The sequence below is a fragment of the Helianthus annuus genome, chromosome 11, assembly GCF_002127325.2.
Source record: "Helianthus annuus cultivar XRQ/B chromosome 11, HanXRQr2.0-SUNRISE, whole genome shotgun sequence".
Taxonomy (NCBI): Eukaryota; Viridiplantae; Streptophyta; class Magnoliopsida; order Asterales; family Asteraceae; genus Helianthus; species Helianthus annuus.
This window is the reverse complement of record NC_035443.2, coordinates 117724001-117732260: the sequence shown is the minus strand read 5'-3', so window position 1 is coordinate 117732260 and position 8260 is coordinate 117724001. Positions and strand designations below refer to the sequence as shown.

General features: G+C 39.6%; 1 non-coding gene across 1 annotated transcript; it reads left to right on the top strand.

The window, feature by feature from the left end:
* Positions 1-7865: 7865 nt before the first annotated feature.
* LOC118484377 lies at positions 7866-7972 on the top strand. The gene has a single exon (XR_004873488.1). It is a non-coding gene; the product is annotated as a small nucleolar RNA R71 (small nucleolar RNA).
* Positions 7973-8260: the final 288 nt, after the last annotated feature.

The window sequence follows — 8260 nt, the reverse complement described above, 5'->3', positions numbered from 1 at the left end:
AATTTCGTTTGAAAAGTCTAATTTCGCTTAAATCATAATTTCGTTTGAAGTGTCTATTGCAGGTAATTTCGCTTGAAGGTTAATTTCGCTGGGATTGAATTTCGTTTGTAAGACCTGATTTCGTTTGAAAGTATATGTTGTGAAAAGTCTGTTACCGAATCATGGATGAAGAATTCTACAATGCATTTGCCACATCTCTAACTAGTCCAGCTTCCATTGCTCAAAACATGAACATGGAAAACGAAACCGGAACATTGCAAAAACCCCCCGAAACTCATGGGAATTGAGGAGTATTATGGGTGGAAAGATCGTTTCGAAAACTGGGTACAAGCAAATCATTTGAGATCTTGGGAATGCATTGAAAAGAAATATGTTAAACCACGTACGGATTTGCAAGTCATCAAAACAATTTCCGAGCTAAATGACAAAGAGAGAAATATGTACAAAGCTGAAAAGATGATGATTACTCTGTTACAGCAAGCTATTAAAGAAGACATCTTCATTTTGCTTCAACACGATGGTACATCACGATCGATATGGGATGCGCTTAAGGTTAAGTTTGAAGGATGTGAGAAGATGATTAGGAGCAAGAAAGCATTGCTAAAGAAAGAGTTTGACTTGTTTTCAACTTTGGCGGGAGACTCATCAAAGAAATTGATTGAAAGATACTGTCATTTAGTGCGATCTATGTCTTTATTAGGAATTGAAAAACCTCAAGATGAATGGGTGGACAAATTAGCTGATGCTTTACCTCAGAAAGAGTGGGGTACATTTTTGATGATCTTAAAAAACACTGGAGAATATGATGGCCTAACAATTTCTCAATTCATCGAAAAGATTGAAGGTCAAGATCTTGAACAGCAAAAGATTGCAAGAATGAATAATCCAAGTAGTCAACAAGATGTGAAGATGTATTACAAGGGCAGTGTTCAAGAGATTGAAATGAGTCCGAAAATTCAAACTGCTTTTAGTGCTGGGAACTCATCTGGAACTGTTGATCAAAGTTCAAACAGCAGCAGTGGAATTTCTTCATATCCAAATGTTAATCCGAAGGGTTCAACTTCAAGTTTTCATTCTCAAAGTTCAAAAAGTGGAAATGGTTGTGTGATATAGTGCAACATTGCATTGAATCTCCCGAATGGTCAAAGTTTTTCTGAAGAAGTTGCTAAAGATCACATGACATTACTTGCTATAGTTTTGGAGTCCTATGAGGGATTGGTGGCTGGAAGGATCGGAAATCCTATGCTGACAAAAGAGGATTACGATCAGATAGACGCTGAAGAAATTTCCTGGATGCAAATGTTTCTAGTTTAGGTTTTGATAAATCTAAAGTTACTTGTTTTCGATGCAGGGAGAAAGGTCATTTCAAGAGAGAATGCAAAAATCAGGAAGCTAGTGGAGCAAAGAATCCATTTGGAAAAGATGATTACCATCGGAAAGCTATATATCAACAAATTGTTCATCAACCGAATCAACAAAAGGAACCACAAACTGCTCATGCTAAAATGATCGAAGATGTAAATAAGAAAGCTTATTATGGTATCATTGATCAAGACGATGAAAAGGTGGCAGCAGGTTTCAGTTGGGACAAATATATTCCACCTGATTCAAAAATAGCAGCTCTCATTGCTAAAATAGTTCAAGAGCCCGATTTGATGACGGAGTGGATGAAAATATTTGATAGTAATGATTCGAGTCAAGAAGAAGAGTCTGTTTCATCTGATGAAAGTTCAGAAAGAACAACAGTTTTTGATCAAACACCATCTGATTCTGGTTCTTCAGATGATAGTTCTGGAAAAACAATAGATTTTGATCAATCACCAACTGATGACAGTTGTGATGATGAGGAAGAAATGCATATTAATGTTGCAAAAACTCAACTATCTCCTGAAAGTTTTCAATTTTATTTTGCAGATCGCTTAGAGAAGTTGAAGAAGAAACGAGCAGCAAAAGAGTTGAAAAAAGTGAAAGTTGAAGATCTTGCAGAGACAAAGAAAAATGAAAAATGTGAAGAAGTTAAAATCACTGAAAAGATGGTTGAAGCTGGAAAAGCGATTGAAGTTGAGAAGATCATTGAAGTAGAAAAGATTGTGGAAGTCATCAAGCCTTGCATAAAGTGTTTAGAATCTTGCAAGGAATGTGCATCGAAAGATGTGAAGCTGAATGAACAAGATAAAATGAAGGAGAAGTTACTATTTGATCTCAACTACGTGAAAGAATCTTACGATGTGTTGAACAAAACGGTAACTGGTCTACAAAAGACGAATTCTGAAAGAGAAGATGCACTGACAATGTTGAATGCTGTGTTGATGTCGAAGCAGAAAGCCATTCATTTCTACATTGAAGAAAGTGCAAAGTGAAAGCAAAAATTGGAGACAGAAAAGATAGAGAATGAGAGAATCAGACGATTATTACAGAGTTATTCTAGTTCTGATTATCTAATTGATCGAATTTATCCAACTGTTGCAGGTCTTGAAGCATTTCAAGATGAGAAACAAAAGAAGAAGGATACTGGTAAGAAACAGAGTGTTAGTTATAACAAGTGTCCACCTCCGATTTGGGAAGGGTATTCTCCTAGAAAACCGAATGAGGAACAGGTTAAAAAGGCTGTCAATATAAAGTTAAAATCCAAAACAACTGATGAATTACCAGAAAACATTGATGTTACATTCACATCGTCAGACACTGATCATGAGTATGAGTTAATAAAAAAGGTGGTCGATCAGGTGTTGGATACTGATGCGTGTGTAGTGTAATATATTTTTAGAATATAATTAAGCCCTTTTTACACCTTTAGCCAAGTTTTAAATTTATAAAACACGATATTTACTAACACTAAACACACATATGGGCAAGTGCACCCATCGTGGACGTAGTATAATGTTGGTAAGATACCGAGGTCGTCCAAGGACACAAGAGCTTTTAGTACCGGTTTATCCTCAACGTCTAATCAAATCAAAAAGTTAGAAAAAATGTTTTTAAACTAAGAAAATAAAAACTAACTAAATGCTGAAAAATAAAAATAAAATAAAAACAGATAGACAAGATGAATCACTTGGATCCGACTCGTGTATTAGTATAACCTTTGATTATTTTCGCACTTTTGCACTTGTTTAAGAGATTATCTTAGTTATTGTAGTAGGCCCCTCTTTTGAAGGCGACGTTACCCTCAACCCAGTAGTTTGAGTCAGCAAGGATACAATCCTAAAGGGTTGGATTATTGGAAGATAATGAATTAAGTTATTAATGCAAATTATGGTAGGCCCCGCTTTTGGCGGTGACGTTACCCTCGGCTAAGTAGTCTGAGCCAGCAGGGATACAGTCCTAAATAGCCGGGTTATAGTATTAATAGTAGTTAACTTATAAGGGGGTCAAAGAGTTTGGATCCCCGCCATCCAATACCTATGGCCATTGAAGGAGATCCTACTAAATTTGACCCAGGTCCCTTGCAGGACCTCTAAATGCTGAACAAGGGCAAGACCCTTACCAAACCGTTCCCTTAACCCCTGACCAGGTAGCCAACATACCTCCATATAGACCGTGGAGATATGAATGGTGAAAATCTTTTATTTTATATAGACAGTAAAATAATGCCAAGACACCACGGACAAACGATAAGGAAAGATCACCTTCAACATAAGTAACTAGTTATTAAAGTCATTAATACAAAACCAAATAAAAAGTGCAAAAGATTAAAAATAAAAAGTATTATACTAAACACTTGTCTTCACCAAGTGATGTAAGAGACTTAGGCAAACATGGCCTTGATTGTCAAGAACTCTTACGATCAATCTTGGATCCCGAGACGACTCACACACTCTACGATGGACAATGGATGATGGTGGTGGATGATGGTGTTATGGTGGTGGTGGGTGGTGGATGAAGTGTGAGAGAGGTGGTGTGCCAAGGGATCGATTGGAATGAAACCAAGCACTCCTATTTATAGGCTGAACAGAAGGCTGGGCACGGCCCCGTGTCCGCTGGACACGCCCCCGTGCCCGTCTGACACTCTCTCTCTTCATTAATTGTAATTCGCAATTACAATTAATGCGCCTGCTGTACTTTCGCCACGCCCCCGTGCTCACTGGACACGGCCCCGTGGTGGGCAATAGAAGCTTCTACAGGTTTGTCTTTTCTGCTGCTTCTTGGGCACGGCCCCGTGCTGGCTGAGCACGGGGCGTGTTTAGGCTTCTGTTTTCTCTTCTTCGCTTGGGAGGATGCCGTTGAGGGTTCGGGCAGTCTACTTTTATTCCTTTTCTTGTATTTATGTTAGAATTAGCTGTCTTTTTGCTTCTTTTGTGAATTTGAGCTCATTTAATCCTGAAAATACAAAAGGAAGACAAAAACACTCTTTTTCCAACATTAGTACTTAAAAAGGGTTAGTTTTATGCCTTATTTGATGTAATTTATATGTTGTATTTTACACACATCAAATACCCCCACACTTGAACTTTTGCTTGTCCTCAAGAAAAACTCTTTAAATGTGGCTTACACTCCCAAATGGAATGGGTAGAAGAGAAGGTTTTTGGCTTGTCATAGAGTGTCGGGAATCCAAGATCTTTTTGGGTTTTATTTTTATTTATTTACAATCCTATTCGTTATGATTTATTTAGAACGTTTCATAGGATAAATTACTTATTTGGGCATAGCATGCCTTTTTAAAATTTCATTTATATACAAGTTCACATACCTCACGGGGGATCACTCAACACTCGGCCGAAGGTGTATTTTTAGTGAACCACTCGAGAGCGGCATGGAACTTACGCCTTCCATAGGCTTGCCAAGCAATCAATCCTCCTCCTTTTTAACTTTATACCTTTGTAAATATCAAGAGGACTTTTTGGGTGAAGGGTTAGGCTTGGGCTAAAGGTGGGTGGTTGGGTTAGTGGTTAGTAAAAGGGCGAAAAGCGTAAAAAGCGTCGGTTTTCGTAAAACATTTTGTTTTTAGTGACTTTTTATTTTGAAGTATTTCTCCAAACAAGCTTTTGTTTGCATAACTTTGTTTGTTTTTAACTTCATCATTTTTTTTAGTCACATAAAAGAACGAGCTTGCGAAAAACCGAGCTTGTTACTAAAATAAAGGGTGAAAAAAAATATAATAAGGGTTTTTGGTGGGTAAAAAGGGTTTAGGGTAAAGAAACGAAAGGTTTAGGCTCAAAGGGGTTAACTAGGCGGATTTTGGGTAGGTGGTAAAAAAAAATTGAAAAATAATGGTGTAGAAAGAAAAATGGTTAGTCCTAATGCCTCTATCATTTACTTACTTGGGTTTAAGTTGGTAAGGACCGGGAATGAATCGTCGTGGCAAGTTCTAGAGTTGTAAGAACCAAGCGGCTATTCACACAAGAAACGAAAAATGAGCATTTAGTCTAAAGATGTAAATTTGTATGCTCAATAAAGCCTCAAAACTCACTTTTGTGGGAATGGGTTTTAATGTGATCAAGCATATATAATCAAATTTTAACTAGACTTGTTATGCCGTTTCATAATTTTCTTATGTTGGTTCTTGTTATCACGACGCTCTCGGTTGTAAATTTTATAAAAATATAACCTTATTAATCTTGGGATTCCTAACTTAAACTTCAGACAAGTAAAAAAAAAATTTTGAAAAAATTTGGGGTGTTTAGCGGTTCCAATAGAGTTTTGTGTAAGGCTTGTTGTTAGGACTTGCAAAATTTCAAAGTGTTAGCTTCCCCCCCCCCCACACTTAAATTACACATTGTCCTCAATGTGTCCCAAAAATAAATTTTTAGGTTGATTGGATGTGTAATGTGGTGTTAAAAGCAAAGATTTATGTTACTGGCAGTCTGGACACGGCCCCGTGGGGACCGGACACGGCCCCGTGGGGACCGGACACGGCCCCGTGTTCAGGTGCCAGTAACAGAAATTAAAGAAATGGGACAGAAGCCTGGACACGGGGGCGTGTCTGGTGAACACGGCCCGTGTCCAATTACCTGAACTGGGCGTTTTTTCTACAGGTGGTTCAGCACGGGGCCGTGTTAGTTGAGCACGGCCCGTGTTGAGCCTTCTGTAATGGAGATTTGTGTCGGGTTGCTTCGTTCTTTGTGCATGGGGCCATTTTTCTCGTTCCCTTTTCCATCCATTACCACCACGAGTGTGTTTTATTTCTGCAAATTAAAACTAAATAAAATTAAACTAAACTAAGGATAGTTCCGCGGAATGCCTCCGTGGTGCGCCACGTTTATAAGGGTCCTTGGCTAGACCCAATGTGAGGTTATATATTTTCTGAGTGGGATGCTTGGCGTCCCATGTTACACCGTCGGAGAGCAGCATACAAGCTCGAATCAATAACCTTCATGTAGTTGACCGGGTCATCGTCCTCTATTCTCTTCCCAACTCCGAATTTTACTTCATCATCCCCATACCTCAAGGTGAGTGTTCCGTCATTCATATCTACCATCGCTTGTGCGGTGGCAAGAAATGGTCTCCCTAGTATGAGGGGGACCTCGGTGTCTTCCTCCATATCGAGTATGACAAAGTCGGCTGGATTGACGAATCTGCTTACCTTTACCAAGACATTTTCAATGACACCTTGTGGGAATTTGATGGATCGATCAGCGAGTTGTATGCTCATTTTTGTAGGACTCGTGGTTCCCAGGCCGAGTCTTTTAAACATTGATGAGGGCATGAGGTTAATGCTAGCCCCAAGGTCGGCTAGGGCATTACGAACGGGGGACTCCCCTATTGAGCAGGGAATCGTGAAGCTTCCGGGATCGATTTTCTTTTGGGGAAGTTTATTGAGTACGAGGGCGGAGCATTCTTCGCCTAAATTGACTAATTGCAAATTTTCAATTTTCTTTTTATGAGTGAGGAAGTCCCTCATGAACTTAGAGTATTTGGGCATTTGGGTTAGGACCTCAATAAAAGGAATATTGACATGCAATTGCTTTAATAGACTTTCAAACTTTGCGAATTGCTCATTGGTCTTTTGACGAATTAACCTACCAGGGTACGGAACTCGAGGAGCTTTGGTAGGCTCTGGTAACGGAGGGGAGTTCTTTTCCTGCAGAGGTGTGGGTGTCGTTTCTTCTGTTGGCAGCGGCACTTCTGCAGGTCCTACGGTGCGGTTTCGTAGCGTGATGAGGTGAACTTGCGCTTTTGGGTTTGTTTCGGTATTGCTAGGTAATGCGCCTTGTGGTCTCTCGACAAAATTTTGAGCTATTTGATTTAATTGTTTTTCTATGTTTTGAATATTAGCTTGTTGATTTCTAAAATTTGATTCTAATTGTAGAAATCTTTCTGAGTTTTTCTTTTCAGTGTCGGAGATGAGGCGAGATACAGTATCTTCAAGCCTTTCTCGGCCACTTTGTTGTTGAGTGAAATTTTGTGACTCATTTCTTGGTTGTTGAAAGTTTGTTCGTTGGGTTTGTTGGTTACTACTATTGCGGGGTTCTCTCCAACCAAGGTTTGGGTGGTTTCGCCATCCTTGGTTGTAAGTTCCCGTTGGAGGACCCGACGGCCTAGGTCTATTATCAATGTAGTTTACCAATTCTTGTTGATCGTTCGTTTCTTTCATACAACTCCAATTTTCATGTGACCCACCACACCCTTCACAAGCCATAACGGAGACTGTTTTTGTCATTTCCAATTTTTTTATTTTTGAAGAAAGGGCCTCGATTTGGGCTTGTAAAGAAGTGCTTTCATCGACCTTATGGGCGCCCGGGGCAATAGATTTATTGCCTCGGGGGGTGTGCCATTGAAAATTGGTTTGAGCAATTTCCTCAATTTGGTTATATATTTCATGCGGGCGTCGATTACCTAAAAGTCCCCCGGAGCTAGAATCAAGTGTCTGCCTTGTATGTGGCAACAATCCATTATAGAAAGTGGATACTTGTTGCCATATCGCAAGGCCATGATGTGGACACTTGCGTAATAACTCCTTGAACCTTTCCCAAGTTTCATATAAGGATTCCCCGTCCTCTTGTGAATATGTATTAATTTCAGTCATTAATTTAGCCGTTTTAGCGGGAGGGAAATACTTATATAGAAATTTTTGGGCTAGTTCATCCCAGGTGTTTACCGATCCAGCTGGGAGGGCGTTGAGCCAAGCTTTCGCTCGGTCTTTTAGTGAGAAAGGAAACATTCGGAGGCGGATGGCGTCATTTGATGCTCCGTTGATCCGAAAGGTATCACATATTTCTAAGAAATTAGTAATATGTAGATGAGGATCCTCGTCCGCAAGCCCATGGAAGGTTGCGGAGTTTTGGAGCATTTGTATCAAATGCGGCCGAAGTTCGAAGTT